The 16,891-nt window shown below is 41.9% G+C and overlaps 1 protein-coding gene across 4 annotated transcripts in view; it reads left to right on the top strand.

The window, feature by feature from the left end:
• Positions 1-1,127: 1,127 nt before the first annotated feature.
• ndst1b (N-deacetylase/N-sulfotransferase (heparan glucosaminyl) 1b) overlaps positions 1,128-16,891 on the top strand; it is a 212,604-nt gene continuing 196,840 nt past the window's right edge. For 2 of the 4 annotated variants that reach the window (XM_069898004.1, XM_069897998.1), the window contains exons 1-4: positions 1,128-1,187; positions 7,011-7,078; positions 13,791-13,850; positions 16,493-16,564. The gene's annotated coding sequence lies outside the window, so the exon portion shown is untranslated. The remainder of the gene's footprint in view (positions 1,188-7,010; positions 7,079-13,790; positions 13,851-16,492; positions 16,565-16,891) is intronic. The other 2 variants (XM_069897999.1, XM_069898002.1) reach the window with 2 other exon arrangements.

Below are 16,891 nucleotides of genomic sequence, written 5' to 3'. Positions count from 1 at the left end.
AAACACGAATCTCCAGATTCAAGGATAGCTTTTTTTTCCTGCTGTCATGAGACATTTTAATGGATCGCTCACTGGCAAAAGACTCCGAATCCTAGCATGGTTTTAATATCCTGCACTCCTTGACTTACTATAACACTTCACCCTGCAATTTTATTACCCACTGTACTTGGCTGAAGGTTAACTACCGCCTGGTTGAAGTATATGGCAAGGAAGAAGTCATTTGGCTCCAAGATACTTAGCTATGTTGGCAGGACTTCACCTTCATTAATTTATCCTTTGACTCAACCCATGTTATCCAAATCATACAGGTAGCCTTGGGCACTCACAAGGGCCCCAGCTATGCCTGTCTTTTGGCTGTGTGGAGCAGTCCACACTACAACATGCACAGGCAAGTCTCCTCAATTCTTTCTCCCCTTCATTGACAACCTACTTGGATGCTGCCCTCATGCACCCATGATAAGCTCATCAACTCCTGTCCTGTTCCTGTCTAATTATTACCTTTGGTCTATTAGTCTGTGCTCCTCTCCCTGCTCATTCTTTCCTTCTACCCACCATTTTAATTCTGGACCCGGCCAGTCTTCACTCTTTATTCTGATGCCTTCCTATTCTTAGCAGCTCTTGGGCTGTATTCATTGGAGAATAGAAGAATGAGAGAGGATATTGTAGAAACATTTTGAATGCTGAAAGGATTGGACAGAGTAGATGTGAATAAGATGTTTGCCTTGGTGGGTGAATCCAGGACAAGAGAGCAGAGTCTTAGAATTAGAAAACAGAGATGAGGAGAAATTTCCTTAGCCAGAGGGTTGTGGATTTGTGGAATTCGTTGCCATTTACAGCTGTGGTGGCCCGATCATTGGGGAGTTTAAAGGGGGAGATTGATGGGTATCTAATTAGTCAAGGTTTCAAGGGGTATGGGGAAAAGGCCAGAACTTGGAACTAGATGTGAGAACAGTTTAGCTCAGGGTGGATTTGAGAAGCAGACTCGATGGGCCAAATGGCCTACTTCTATTCCTTTTTCTTGTGATCTTGTGACCTTTGCCACAAGAGCCATGGTTAGCAGGGGCTTTGTGACCTCATATGACTCATTTATAAATTGAATGACAATTGGTATATTTTGACACCCATCTACTTTCAAAGTGTAATCGGGGTTGCCTATTTCCTCTACTATAGTCTCTGCCATCACACTGGTGAGTGAACTTGTGAGTTCATTTTACATTTCATGACAGGTGTACGTGGCATTGCAAGGGATCATTTTCACAACCTCAGCCAATTCAGGGTCCTTTTTAAGCCTATAGTCCAGTAAGGAGATGAAAAGTCCACTCCCCCCACTCTGACATGTTATCAAAAGCCTCTATCTTCCCTCGTAAAGGCAACTGGTTTTCCACCAAAAATCTGAGAACATCAATGAAAGAAAAAACATAGCTGTTCTTTCAAGGTTGTTCTGCATTGACAAGTGTTGAAATCTCCTTTCCAGTATTGTCATGCCTCTCCCACTCCTTCCAATGTATAGCAAGCATTATGCTGATTTGAAGATTTGTGTTTATGAAATCCCTGATCTCTCTCCACAGCATTTTTCCAGTTACGAAAGCCCACATTCACAAAGACATCCAGTGTCCGAAACCTCCAAGTGGTGCTAAATAGCTGACACTAAAAACAAAATGCTACATTGGCCTTGATTCTGTATTCAAGCCAGTCTCGGTTGTGATACCAAGCGGAAATAAATTAACATTTCCTACCACTGAAAATGGTGACATGGTACTGTTGTAAGACAATTTGTTTGGGCTGGTCAGTCCCGAGGTCATCCAAGGCTATAAGTTGTTTACTACAGCTAGCGCTTGTTTTAGCGGGTGCATCATGGCTGCTCGCAGAAGGAGGCTCTTGCTTTGCAGAGGTAGCCGAGCTGGGCGCAAGCCCATTTGCTCCCTATTCCACTGGTAGAGCTATACGAGGCCTTGAAGAAGCAGATGAGTCTAGCCATTTTCTTATATCCATTTCTGTTGTGTATGTGTCTTTAAGAATCGATTCACAACGGAGGAACAGTAAGCGCACTTTATTCAGGTTTAAACATGGCACACACACTGCTCGCAATCCCAACGCCACTTCCATTATGACGTCACTTGCGTTCTACATATTACCAACGTAACTTCCTTTCTGACATCATGTGTATATGTAATTTTCTTTTACTTTTACCGTTCAAAAATGTACCAGGGTGTAGGTTAATTGGATGTAATTTTGCTGCATAGGCTTGTGGGCCTGTTATCATCCTGTATGTCTAAATTTTTAAAAATTAATAACATTTTTGTATTACAAGAATCAGTGTGGTAATTTATGTCACTTTCTTTCTTCAACAATAAAGCTGCAGCTCCAAACCAAGACTTTGCACTTTGGCTGTAAAGAGTTTGTCAAGGTGTAAACTCTTTTGAGTTTTAATGTGTAATTGCAGTCCAAAAGTGCTAATTGTTTCTGTTGCTGGAACATTCACAGCCTCCTCTACTACCTTCAAAGATTTCCCATCTATTTAATTTTGCTGTCTCTATAACCTTACAACTCTTTCAGAAATGCTTTTCTTTAACTGGTTCAGAATCAGCACAGTCTAGAATGGCTGAAGAGACCTGTTTCTGTGCTGTAGGGTTCCATGGTTCTAACCTAGCCCCCTTGTGTGTGCCTATTTCTTCATCCTTCTGTCTCTGCTAGCCGTCATTAATTTCCTCAGAACACAGGCATGGTATTTCCTTCTCGAATCTAACCATATTAAAGTTGCTTCTTTAAATTTACCTCTTTAAAGATTTGATTGCTTGTCTTGATGTATAATTATTTACCTTGGAGTAACAATTGACCACTCTCCACTACACAACATTTCTGTTGCAGAGAGAGTGGAGAGCACCATTGGCCTTGGCGTTCACTTAATATAACCATATATAACCATATAACCACTTACAGCACAGAACAGGCCAGTTCGGCCCTACTAGTCCATGCCGTAGTAAATCCCCACCCTCCTAGTCCCACTGACCAGCACCCAGTCCATACCCCTCTAGTCCCCTCCTATCCATGTAACGATCCAGTCTTTCCTTAAATGTAACCAATGATCCCGCCTCGACCACGTCTGCCGGAAGCTCATTCCACATCCCCACCACCCTCTGCGTAAAGAAATTTCCCCTCATGTTCCCCTTATAATTTTCCCCCTTCAATCTTAAACCATGTCCTCTAGTTTGAATCTCCCCCTTTCTTAATTGAAAAAGCCTATCCACATTTACTCTGTCTGTCCCTTTCAAAATCTTAAACACCTCTATCAAGTCCCCTCTCAATCTTCTACGCTCCAGAGAAAAAAGCCCCAGTCTGCACAACCTTTCCCTGTAACTCAGACCCTGAAATCCTGTCAACATTCTCGTGAACCTTCTCTGCACTCTCTCTATTTTGTTTATATCTTTCCTATAATTCAACGTAACGTATTTCCTATAATTTGGTTACGTCTTTGAGGACCTGCTCTTATGTCTTTTTCCTAACTCCATAAAATCTGCCTGCAAGACCTTTCTACCCGTGTTGTTGGTATTAATATAGACCACAGGTTCTGGCAGCTTTTCATTCCCTGCTGGAATGTTCTTCTGTTGCTAGGTGATGTCCTTCACCTGCACCAGGGAGAAACATACATTCTGGAATCACTTCTGCAACTAGAAATTCTTATCTGCTTCCCAAATTATAGAACTCTTTATAACCTCTGCTCTCTTGAACTTTCTCCTCATTCTTTCATAGCTGAGCACCCATGGTCTTGGCTCTGGCCACATACCCCAGAGGAAATTCTCCAACGTCAATACTCAGAGCTAAATAATGGGTGAAGATCAAGATTTCTTGAACTTCTTGTCGAGTCTTTTTTTTCCCATCTCCCTGGCAGTCAGCCATTCCCTCTCTGCCTGCACTCTCTTGAGCTACAGAGGTGATACTCTTGAAACACCCAGAAACACTCTGCTGAGTGGCATGGACTGTGGTGACATCAGCTGTTGTTCAAGCTCCTCCAGTTATGATTATTGTCATATACATAAGTACATTGTACAGATGCTCTGAAATTCTTACTTGCTGCAGCCACATAGGAATGCAAGATACACCAACTACAGCAGTATGAATTAAATTACCACAATTTGCCACGATGCAAAGAAAGGTAATAAATAATATATTTAAATATAAATAACAACAAAAATGAAAAGAAATAAATCTTACTACCACTAATCATAAAATACTCTGATGCTACATAAGAACCATCTGAATCATTGGAATGGCATTTTTTTTCTTGCACTATGGTGGGGTCTCCAAAGTGGTCGATATCGACCCCGGGGGATTGAAAAGGGGTCAATAAACACGGGGGGTGGGGGTCAATTGAACTTTTAGGGTCAGAAGAATTGTAGAGCCGAGCCCGAGGTGACTTCTTCAATCCAGACGCCACCACACCCAATGCTGAAGACTTGGACGGACCCAGGCAGGCGTCCAGGGAGGTCAGGGCATCAGGAGAGCGGGCAGCTTGGATCACACACACCCTGCTAATTTCACTGTCCGAACACACCACCACCACTCTATCACAAGCCATGCCCACTAATGCTACTATTGTGAGCACTGGCTCATATGATTCCTACCTCAGCCAACATATTTCCACGAGCTGCACATTTATATGTCAAAGAGCTGCATGTGGCTTGCCAGCTGTGTTTTGGCCACCGCTGATATATGATAATAAACTTATTGCCATGAAGTTTTTAACAGTTGCCGTAGGGTGTAAAAAATGTGATGTTTCAAAAGTCAGACAGATCTTTTATGGCCCTGGAATAATTTATGGTTGGGATTCATTCAAGAGCCTGATAGCTGTTTGGGGGGGGGTGGGGGGGGGAACTGTTCCTGAACTTGGAGGTTCTGTACCAGTTCCTGAAGGAGCAGTGAGATGAGCAAGATTGGGTCCCATATGATGTTGGCTGCCTTCAATAAGTGGGAGGCCGGTGCCATGATGGATGTGGCTAGGTTTGCTACTTTCTGCAGCCTTCTGCGTTCTGGTGACACTTGCCGCACCCAGTGTTATGCAGGACTTGGGAAGTTTCACTAAGATTCCCCCAGGCATGGAATGTACATTCCAAAGGTCTGACATGTACTATTTTGTCTTCATTCGTTAAGTTGAAGCGCAGAGCAGAAATAAAGTAGCAGAACGCCAGCTGTTTCCCCCCTGGTCACGTCACTCTCCCACCCACTGAATTTTTTACTCTTTAAGCAGTGCTCTGTGGAAGTTGACTTCGAGCTAGTAAAATATCAACAGCAATAAGCAGAGAAGAACATTTTCCTGTCGGGAAAAGAAAACAAATAAAGCTGCTGATTTTGGAATCTGAAACAAAAAAAATTGCTGGAAGAATTCAACCAGTCAAGTAACCATACAATCAGAATCAGGCCGGTACGGTTAGTGTAGCGCTTAACAAAACACTGCTACAGCGCTAGCAATTGGGACTAGGGTTCCAATCCTGTGCTGTCTGTAAGGAGTTTGTACTTTCTTCCTGTGTCTGTGTGGGTTTTCCTCTGGGGGCTCTGGTTTACTCCCACCATTCGAAACGTACCCAGGGTTGTAGGTTAACTGGGCAGCACGGGTTCATTGCCGAAATGGTCTGTTACTGTGCTGTATGTCTACATTTTAATTTATTGTCATGTACAAGTCATGATATTTGTTGCTTTGCAGCGTTACAGATACAAAACATTCCTATAAACCACCTTACAACAATAAATAAAAATAGTGCGCAAAAAGACAAAGTCAGGCAGTGTCTGGGGTTCATTGATCATCCAGGAATCTGATGACGAAGGGGAAGAAGCTGTCCTTGTGCCGCTGAGTGCTCGTCTTAAGGTTCCTGTATCTTTTTCTTGATGGTAGCAGAGTGAAGAGGGCATGGCCTGGGTGGAGGGGGTCTTTGAGGATAGAGGCTGCTTTTTTCAGACACGGGCTCTTGTAGATAAACATACAATGAGAGCACAATTACAGAGTGTAGAGTTGCAATGAAAGAAAAGATCAATTAGTACAAAGGAAGGCCAGCACAATAGCAGTTTTTGTGGGGTTCATTCAGGAGCCTGATGGCTGCAGGGAAAAAGCTGTCTTTAAGCCTGTTGGTGCACATTTTCACCCTTGATTGTCATGAGGTTTATTAATCCTTGCCAATGTTCTGATAATCTAACATCTTAGAGCATCCACATCTTTTTCTCCCACTAACGTTCCTTGATCCTATGAGTTCATCTAGTAGCTTGTGTTTGGGTTCAGATACCAGCATCTGCAGTCTCCTGTGGATGCATACATTTTACGTTGATATCAAGCAGAGTTGTCTGGGATATTTTCATTCTCCTTTTTGAATAAAAGACTTTATCAAGCAGTTAAAAAAAAAACAGCAGCTGCTAGATCATTTGCTGAAGCCAAGGGTAAACATCCTCGCTGGATCTACTGTCTCGTTCTGTAAGAATTGTCCAGGTTTGTTATCCTCTGACTGTACGTGTACAACCAGACAAAACAGCATTTCTCTGGACCACGGTGTACACACATACACACACAATACACAATGCATAATAATCACATGTATACATAGAGAAAGAATTTAAAATAAACATACATAAATATTTTGAATTTATTTACTCAGTTACAGGATCCTGTTCATCAATTTCACAGCTTGCAGGAAGTAGCTATTTACAAGCCTGGCAATCCTGTACCTCCTCCTTGATGTAGTCGGTCAAAGTTACCATGTGTTAAATGGAAAGGGTCCTCGATAATTCTTTGAGTCCTATTTAAGCAATACTCCCTGTGAATTTTGTCAATAGAGGAAAGGGAGACCTGGTGATACATTATAAATAAGAATGAATAAAAGATTAAGTAAAAGTTTAAAATTGTAAAAGTAAATGTTCTCCGAAGCCTTTGCTGAAGATGGGAGTGAACATTCAGCCAACGGAGCTCCCTGATCATGGCCTATCCACAGCAGATGTTTGAATAAAATTGTGTTTGAATCAAATGGCAGGGCCAAGGATGAAGAGCTGGCCGATGCTGCTCACTCGCTTGGGGTGACTCTCCCAAAGTGTCTCCCTGGTAAGGGCCTATTTTTATTTGTGTTTGGTATACTAGTAAGGCTTTATCTGTAAACTTGTGGGGTGGGGGGGGTGGGGGGGGCGGTTAATTATGATGGAGGAATTATTAGAATACCGCTTAGTGTAACACTGTTACAGTATTCGCGAGTGGGGTTGGAATTTATGGAAATTACCTGATTAAAGTGAACTTTACATAATTAAAGATTACAATTATGTTTTTTTTTTCAAATTACTTTATATTTTGCACTGTATTTTGTCTTTTAAACAATGTATTCTTAATGTAGGTGTATTAGTTATGTGTTGTAAGAGTATCACAGTCAACCAGAAAATTCACATCTCCCATCCACGATCCCCATAGGTTCTGGATAATGGGGATTCTACTGCAGTTCAAGTCGACAACTTTCTGGGAAATCTGCTCTTTATGATTTTTATAAATGACCTGGATGAAGAATTAGAGGGATGGGTCAGTAACTTTGCCGTTGACACAAAGGTGTTCTGGTTAGTGTAGTTAAGGCTGTCATAGGTTACAACAGGATATAGACAGAATGCAGATTTGGGTGGAGAAGTGGCAGATGGAGTTATCTATTGTTCATACCATGCGAACATAGTTGGACCACAGAGCATATTTACATAGATATAAGTTAGGAAAACAGTTAACACATTAAAATATTAAGGTATTAAGATGTATAAACTGCAAGTCCACGGCACACTATGCATATCTGTGCTGGGAGTTCAGGAGCCTGATGGCTTGGGGGGGGGGGGGGGCGTGGGCAAAAAGCTGTTTCCTACTCTCAAATAAGGGTCCAAATGATTTGGTACCTCCTGCCAGATGGCATATGGGAGATCAGTTTACATGTGGGATGTGTGGAGTCTTTCACAATGTTTATTGCTTTCCACCTCCATCGAGTGTAGTAGATGTTCTCCATGCTAGGAAGAGGTCCCCAATGGTCTTTTCCGGTGAATTCACTATCCTCTGCAGGGTCTTGTGGTCTGAGGAGGTACAGCTTCCAAAACAGGCGGTGATGCAATTGCACAGGATGCTCTTGATACAACCTCTGTAGAATGTGTTGAGGATGGAGGGTGGGAGATGGACTTTCCTCAGCCTTTTAGGAAGTCGAGGTGCCGTTGGGCTTTCTTGGCTATGGAACTGGTGTTAAGGGACCAGGTGAAGTTCTCCGCCAGGTGCACACTGAGGAATTTGATACTCTTGACAACCTCAATGGTAGAGCCGTCAATGGTTGATCTTCCCAGGCCCTCCTGAAATTGACAACCATCTCTTTTGTTTTTTTTAATGTTCAGATACAGGTTGTTTGCACCAGTTCGTTAGTGTCTGCCTCCTTGTTCTTACTTTTTTCTTTTTTTTTTTTAAATTTTTTTATTTTTCACACCATAAATCACATTAGCCATGACATACACAATTTCTTTTTCACACATATACAGTGACTTTTTCTCCCCCCCCCCTTTCCTCCCAAACCACCCCCCCACACCCCCTCTCATCCATTTTAGGTATACAATCTAGGTTGCATTAATCCAGTCAGACAATGTTGTCATTCAACAAAATTACACCAGAAATTCTACTGAGTCCATTCTTTTCTTTCCTTCTCCTTCCATCAACTTAGGTAATGTTTGTCCCCGGTAGGTTTTCGCTATTGTATTTAATGTAAGGCTCCTATACTTGTTCGAATATTTCAATATTATTTCTTAACCAATATGTTATTTTTTCTAATGGAATACATTTATTCATTTAAATTTGGTAGTTTATTCCTTTTAATTTGGTTATGTATTCCATTAATATTTAAAGACATATAGTTCAGCGTAGCCCTTTTATATTTTGTTTATCTTCTCTTTCCGTTTTTCCAACATCACCTTTCCTCCTTTTCCATTTCTGTTTTCTTATTTTCAACTCTTTATAAGACAACATTCCTACAACATCCAACATTTTCCTTATTCTCCTATTTCTATCTTATTTATCCCCAATCTCCCATTCACCTCCTGAGTTGTCCTTTATCCCTTGTCGGACAACCACATCTCCCCTCTCCATTTGGATTTGCGAATCCACTCGCAAGCGTCAACTGATTTTGCAGTGACCGCTATTTCCCCCCACCCCGCCTCCCCCAGAAAAGATTTCACTTTTCATATGTCACAAAGGTCACTCTTTTAATTCCCTCCTTATTCTCTCTATTCCATTACCTTCCCTTATTAATTCTTGTCTATACTATCTATATTTTCCTCTAAGTACAGATACATTCACGTATGCTCCTTGTCTCTATTCACTCTTATACCTCTTTACCCGCATACATATCAATCGTGATCATTTTTACTCTCATTACCCGTCTTCATCCCTCAGTCTATTTTTGTCTTTACCCACATACATATCAATTGTGATCATTTTAACTCTCATTACCCGTCTTCCTCCCTCAGTCTATTTTTGTAATTGTTCTGCAAATTTTCGTGCTTCTTCTGGATCCGAGAATAGTCTGTTTTGTTGTCCTGGAATAAATATTTTCAATACCGCTGGATGCTTTAGTATAAATTTATACCCTTTCTTCCATAAAATCGCCTTTGCTGTATTGAACTCTTTTCTCTTCTTTAGGAGTTCAAAACTTATATCTGGATAAATGAAGATTTTTTGCCCTTTATACTCCAGTGGTTTGTTGCCCTCTCTTACTTTTTCCATTGTCTTCTCCAGTACCTTTTCTCTTGTAGTATATCTTAGGAATTTTACTACAATAGATCTTGGTTTTTGTTGTGGTTGTGGTTTAGAGGCCAATACTCTATGTGCCCTTTCTATTTCCAATTCTTGCTGTAGTTCTGGACATCCTAGGGTCTTAGGGATCCACTCTTTTATAAACTCCCTCATATTCTTGCCTTCTTCATCTTCCTTAAGGCCCACTATCTTTATGTTATTTCTTCTGTTATGGTTTTCCATTGTATCTATTTTTTGAGCTTGTAGTTCTTGTGTCTCTTTAGTTTTTTTATTAGATTTCTCCAATTTCTTTTTTAAGTCTTCTACCTCCATTTCTGCTGCTACTGCCCGCTCTTCCATCTTGTCCATTTTCTTTCCCATTTCTGTTAAGGTCATCTCCATTTTATTTATTTTCTCTTCTGTGTTGTTTATTCTTTTTCTTAAATCCTTAAATTCCTGTGTTTGCCATTCTTTAAATGATTCCATGTATCCTCTAATAAGAGCAAGTATATCCTTTACCTTGCCTTTCTTTTCTTCTTCTATTTCACCATACTCTTCCTCTTCTTCTTCCTCTAGGTTGGCCATCTGTTGTTTCTTTGTTGCCCTTTCCTCCTCTTCTTTCTTGTTTCTATTGTCTTCTGTGGTCTCTTCTTGCTGCAGGTGTTCTGCAGCTGTCGTTGCCGGCTGGTTAAGATCGACTCCCCAGCTGGTCCCCCCTCCCGTCGGTGTGTTTTTTTTCATTCGCATCGCGCATGCGCGAAACTTCGCGCATGCGCGGTTGCGCACTTTTACTCGGCTCTGCGAGCCATTTTTGTAGTCCATTATTTACCGACCTGAGGGAGCGGGTTTCTCTCTCCGCAGCGGGCCTCTTCGGACAGGTAAGGCCTTCACCTTTTTCCTCCTTTGTCTTCTCTTCCTCTCTTCTTACCGTTGCTTTCGACTTTTCTTTTTTTGTCGCCATCTTCTTTCCACCTTTATACTCACTTTTCTGTAACTTTTATTTCTGTGCCTTTGTGTTTTCTCTTGTTTTTCCCGACTTTTCTGGAGAGGGCTGGAGTTCACCGTCCGGCCACTACTCCATCGCGTGACTCCTCCCTCCTTGTTCTTACTGATGAGACCCACCACTGTCGTCATCAGCAAACTTGATTATGTGGGTCAGCAAAATAAACAGCAGGTGGACTAAAGCTCGCAGCCCTGGGGGACCCCTGTGCTCAGTGAGATAGTATTGGAGGTGTTGTTTCCGATCCAGACTGCTTGAGGTCTCCCCATCAGGACATCAAGAATCCAATTGCAGAGGGAGGTGTTTTGTCCCAGCAGGCCCAACTTCCTTATCAGGTATGATCATGTTGAATGCCGGACTGAAGTTAATAAACAGCATTCGAACATACGAGTCTTTATTTTCCAGCAGGGTGAGGGCTAGATGAACGATGGCAATAGCATCGTTCAAGGAGCAGTTGGATCTATATATGAACTGCAGGGGGTCCAGTGAGGGGGGGAAGTAGGTGCTTGATGTGCCCCATGATGAGACTTGAAGCACTTCATGACAATGGACGTGAATGCAACAGGACAGTAATCATAGAGGCAGGTCACAGACGACTTCTTTGGCACAAGGACAATGGTGGCGGCTTTGAAGGATGTAGGGACCACAATACTACTCAGGAAGATCATCTGTTAGCTGAGCCACACAACCCTTGAGCACTCTGCCGGGAATGTTATCTGGCCCAGCAGCTTTCTTTGGGTTGACTTTGCCTAGTTCCCTCTTAACATCAGCCACTCTAGGACACAGCACCTGATCATTATAGAAGTTGATAAATTAAAGCAGATGCAATACAAGGTTCTGAAGAAGTGAATATTGGAAGATCAAAAATTATTATTCAAATCTTTTCTCCAGCACACAGCGATATCACAGCGGACATTCCTCCTCTAGTCTCCATCAGTGTCAGAGCACCACAGGGATGCACACTTAGCCCCCTGCTCCACTCGCTTTACACCCATGACTGTAGCTAAATACAACAACACCATATTCAAGTCTGCTGATAGATACCATAGTCATAGTATAAAAAGGGGCAGTAAATCAGCATACAGGATGGAGATTGAAGACTTGGCTGAATGGGGTTTTAACAACAACTCCTCACTCTTTTTTTTTTTTTTTTTTTTTTTTTTTTCACACCATAAATCACAATAGCCATGATATACACTTTTTCTTTTCCACACATTTACAGTGACTTTTTCTCCCTCCCCCCTCCCTCCTCCCAAGCCACCCCCCCATCCCTCCCCCCTCTCATCCATTTTAGTTATACAATCTAGGTTGCATTAATTCAGTTAGACAATGTTGTCATTCAACAAAAATACACCAGAAATTCTACTGAGTCCATTTTTTTCTTCTCTTCTCCTTCCATCAACTTAGGTAATGTTTGTTCCCGGTAGGTTTTCGCTATTGTATTTAATGTAAGGCTCCCATACTTGTTCGAATATTTCAATATTATTTCTTAAACTATATGTTATTTTTTCTAATGGAATACATTTATTCATTTCTATATACCATTGTTGTATTTTCAAATTATCTTCCAATTTCCAGGTTGACATAATACATTTTTTTGCTACAGCTAGGGCTATCTTGACAAATCTTTTTTGTGCATCCTCCAACAACTCCTCACTCAATGTCAACAACTAAGGAACTGATTGTAGTCTTCAGAAATACGAAAAGTGTATGATCCAGTGATCATTAGGGAAGTAGAGGTGGAGAGGGTGAGCATCTGTAAATTCCTGGGTGTTACTATAGTAGGATCTGCCATGTAAATGTTGTTGCAATGAAAGTACGTCAGCGCCTCGACGTCCTCGGGAGTCTGGAGATTTGGTATGTCATGGAAAACCTTGGCAAACTTCTACAGATGTGTGCTGACTGGCTGCAACACGGTCTTGTATGAGGGGCACCAATACCTCTGACCAAAAAATCCTGTACAAAGTAGTGGACTCAGCTCAGTACATGACAGGCAAAACTCTCCCCCATTGAGAACAGTATTTCAAACGTTTCTGTCAGAGAGCATCAACAATTATCAAGGATCTGCATTACCCAGGACACGCTCTATTCCCACAGGTACAGATTGGATTGGAAAACAAATCTTATGAGGCAAGGTTAGCAGAGCTGGGACTTTTCTCTTTGGAGCTTAAAAGGATGAGGAGACTTGACAGAAGTGTACAAGATAGGGTGGACAGCCAGCACCTGTTTCCCAGGATAGGATCAGCGAACACCAGAGGACATATGTATAAAGTGAAGGGAGGGAAGTTTAGGAAGACATCAGGAGTAAAGTTTTTTTAAAGAGAGAAAATTGTGGGTGCATGGAATGCCTTGCCAGGGATGGTGGTGGAGGCTGGATCATCAGGGGATTTAAGGGACTCTCAGGCATATGTATGAAAGAAAAATAGAGGGTTACGAGGTAGGGAGGGTTTAGTACTTTTTAAAAGAATATATGGGTCTGCATGACATTGAGGGCCGAAGGGCCTGTACTGTGCTATAGTGTTCTATGTGTCACAGGAGTTGTACCACAAGGCTCAGGTGAACTGCTGCCCCTCAACTATCAGATTTGAATAACAGACTCAATTCAGAGATTTATTTAAGGATGCATAAGCTCAATATTTTTTACTGTATATTTAAACTTCTGCATCTGCACAGTCATTTCCTTTAGTTCCTAATGAGAACAGCTTTCAGTTACCGGTATAGAAATTACTAAGCGTGGCCCTGCAAAAAAGAATCTCACGGCTGTATGTGATGTCATATATGTACTCTGGCAATAAATTTGATGTCCTCGTCCTGTCAGATTGGTGCTGATTAAGACTAGTTGTCAAGGAATCCACACACTGGAATCCACCTGCTTCAGAAGGGTGCTGTTATTGCTTTAATGCTGCTTTAGGGTTTAACCATTGACCCCAGAATACGATTTCTATGACTTGGTGGCCACTATACTGTAATACCACTGAATGTCAGTGCAGACATCAAACATGTTAAACCTTCCCTTTTACCCTGCAGGGCTGGCAGAATCTCTGATTCCATCAAAGACTGGGAGAAGCAAAGAAAAAAAAGACACTGGTACCGAATAGTCAGATTGAGTTTCAGATTTAATTTCCAAGCATTTTTGGCATGCTCTGGGCGAGGTTGGGGGAGAGGGTGTTGGGAAGCAAGGTATGCTGCAAATACTGTAGGCGTTGTATTCTGGGAGTACTCTGGAAGAGTAGATTCGAGAGGGTGCTGAGGGTAAGAAGGGCTCCCAAAGGGCCTCGGGCACTGAAGGCTTCCTGATCATGTCGGAGGTTTAGATCTGGAGCTCAGCTTGCTGATGGATTGAACAGGGGTCTGTGCATCTGCACAGAACGTGGGAGCGCTGGAGGTGAATCCACGGACCACTCAGTGTCTCTGAAGGGACTCTTTTGCTTCTCTTTCTCTCGAACTGTAAGGGGCACCAGGCAAATCTAATGGCAACTCTTTGCCTTACAGCAGGCAGAAGGCAATTTCATGTAATATTACATGTTCTGAAATATTACATAACAATAAAGGAATCTTGAAAAGAGTAAACATTCAGAGAATAATAATTGGAAATTAACTATGCAAATGAGTCTTTCAACCTATCAAGGTTTAGATGTGATAAAGTTTAGTTTGTCTTCAGTGTTATTATGTTATTAATAGGGTTATTATGAGCTTTCATATCAGCACCAATGAATACCAAAATCTGTGTTGCATCCTTCTTTAAAGTAAGGCAGCTTATTTCTTAAACAACTTTCAATAATATCAGTGATTGGTTGAATTCAGGAAGTAATTTCTTGCGATATTTCCCCACAGGGACTCATTCAAGCAACAGCAGGTTATGTTCGACAGCAGTCATTCAAACCAAGGCCACATTAAAGAAGGCTGTCTGCTTTAGTAGCAGGCAGTTTCCCAAAAACCAATTTCTCAAGCCTATTAAAGAGAAAATTATATAATATGCTATATGCCACATCAAAGACCTTGCCAAGATGGTGGGATGAACTTTTTTTAAAAATTGTGGCTGAGTTGCAGATCAGACATAAAATTGAAGCAGGATCTTATTTGCTTTCTATTAACTGTGGTGATTTAATTTTTTTAAAATTTAAATGCAGACATACAACACGATAATAGGCCCTTTTGGCCCTCAAGCCTGTGCCACCCAATTGACCTACATCTCCGATATGATTTTTGAAGGTGGGAGGAAACCAGAGAACCCAGAGGAAAACCATGCAGACACAAGGAGAGCAAACAAACTTCTTACAGGCAGCACAAGGGATTCAAACAGCATTGCTCTGTCCTCTCACCAACTGTGCTGCCCTAAATTTGTAAAGGGCTGAGGCAATAAAGGTTGGGAATGGGGTAGGTTGGACAAATCCGAAGACCTGGGGGTGAGGAGAAGGCGCAGCTGAAAGAGAGGCCAGAGAATCTGGAAAATGGGTTGCTGGTGACCTTCCAAAATGTGTAATCCATGGGTAAGATGATAAAGAACCCTATCCGGGGTGAACCCACACAAGGCAGCCATAACAAACGCTATCCCAGGTCGGATACCAAAGGACTGCACAAACCAACTGACGGTGGTCTTCATGGACTCCTTCAACTGCAGCGTCCATCGTCCCCCGAAGGTTTCAAGACAGCTGCCCTCATTCCAGTACCCAAGAGGGCGACAACAGCAGGCCTCAATGACTATCACCCTGTGGCACTGATCTCCACCATTATGAAAGCTTCAAACATTTGGTGTTGGAACACATTAAAGCACACCTCCCAGAGACACACTGGGCCAATTTCAATTCACATATAGATGAAATAATTTCACAGATAATTCTGTAGCCTGTCCCTCCACTCCATCCTGAGCTACCTGGAGAATGATGCTTCGTATGCCAGGCAGCTGTTCATCAACTTCAGTTTGGCATTTAAAATGATAATTGCCCAGAGGCTGGTGAAGAAGCTGTCCTCACTGGGACTTGACACCCCTCTCTGTAACTGGGTCCTGAGCCACAGTCTATCTGGGTCATTCCTTGGAATCCACTAAATAAGTCACCTCTCCTGGACACACAATATCTCCTTATTTGTCAGGAAGGTGCAACAGTGACTGCACTTCCTGAGAAGACTGAAGTGGGCGAGGCTACCGGCCACCATTATGTCAACCTTCTACAGAAGCTCTATTGAGAGTATCCTGGCCACCTTACACTTAGCATCTTCCAGCTGAGTATTTCTAGAGATACAGGAGTATTGGAGCCAGAACCATTAGGCTGAGAAACAGCTTCTTCTCATGGGCAGTGAGAATGCTGAACGACTGAATGAACTGCTCATATTTATTTATTTTTATATTTGTATAATTTGATTGTATGTGTGTTATGTCCGGTTATGTGTCTGCGTGTTTTACACTGAAGATTGGAGAATGCTGTTTCATGTCAGATGACAATAAACTTGACATTTTTTATTCTCTCTGTATTGCAGTCAGTTTGTTTACATTCATTATCTGTTTACATTTCTTTATATGTTTACATAATAGTGGTAATTCTGCCTTGCCTGCAAGTAAATGGATCTCAGGGTTGTATGTGATGTCCTGTACGTACTCTGACAATAAATCTGAAATCTAAAACCCAGTTTGACTGTTGTTCCGATTAATCTTTATTTAATGAAGATATTTTCCCTAACCTTTCTTAGAGTAATATCTGATTATGCAATTAACTGAACAATTTGTATTCTAGATGTTGGAATCTGAGGCAAGAAACAGACTGCTGAAGGAGCTCAGTTGGTCGAGCAGTATCTTCCGGGGAAAGGTGATGTCTGACACTTTGAGTTTCTCCAGTGGATTGTTTGCTGCTCTAGATTAGCCATTCTCAACTCTTATTTCAGCCATGGACCCCCTAAGACTCTGCTCAAAGTTTATGGCCCCCTTTCTCAGTGAAGCAATTGAGTTTTGGATTCTTCCATTCTACCAACCACATAAAAAAATATATTTATGTTATGTGAGGTGAAAGAAAACAAAGCTTTTACTTCTACGTGCTGAGGCCCCGTTGAGAATGGCTGCTCTCGATTGTACTCCCTATTACCTCGTGGCACAAGCAGCGATTTAGTATGGATTTTGTGGTCTAACCTTGTAGTCA

The sequence above is a fragment of the Narcine bancroftii genome, chromosome 9 (assembly GCF_036971445.1).
Source record: "Narcine bancroftii isolate sNarBan1 chromosome 9, sNarBan1.hap1, whole genome shotgun sequence".
Classification (NCBI taxonomy): Eukaryota; Metazoa; Chordata; class Chondrichthyes; order Torpediniformes; family Narcinidae; genus Narcine; species Narcine bancroftii.
The sequence above is the reverse complement of the archived record's forward strand: the minus strand, read 5'-3'. Positions and strand labels throughout refer to the sequence as shown.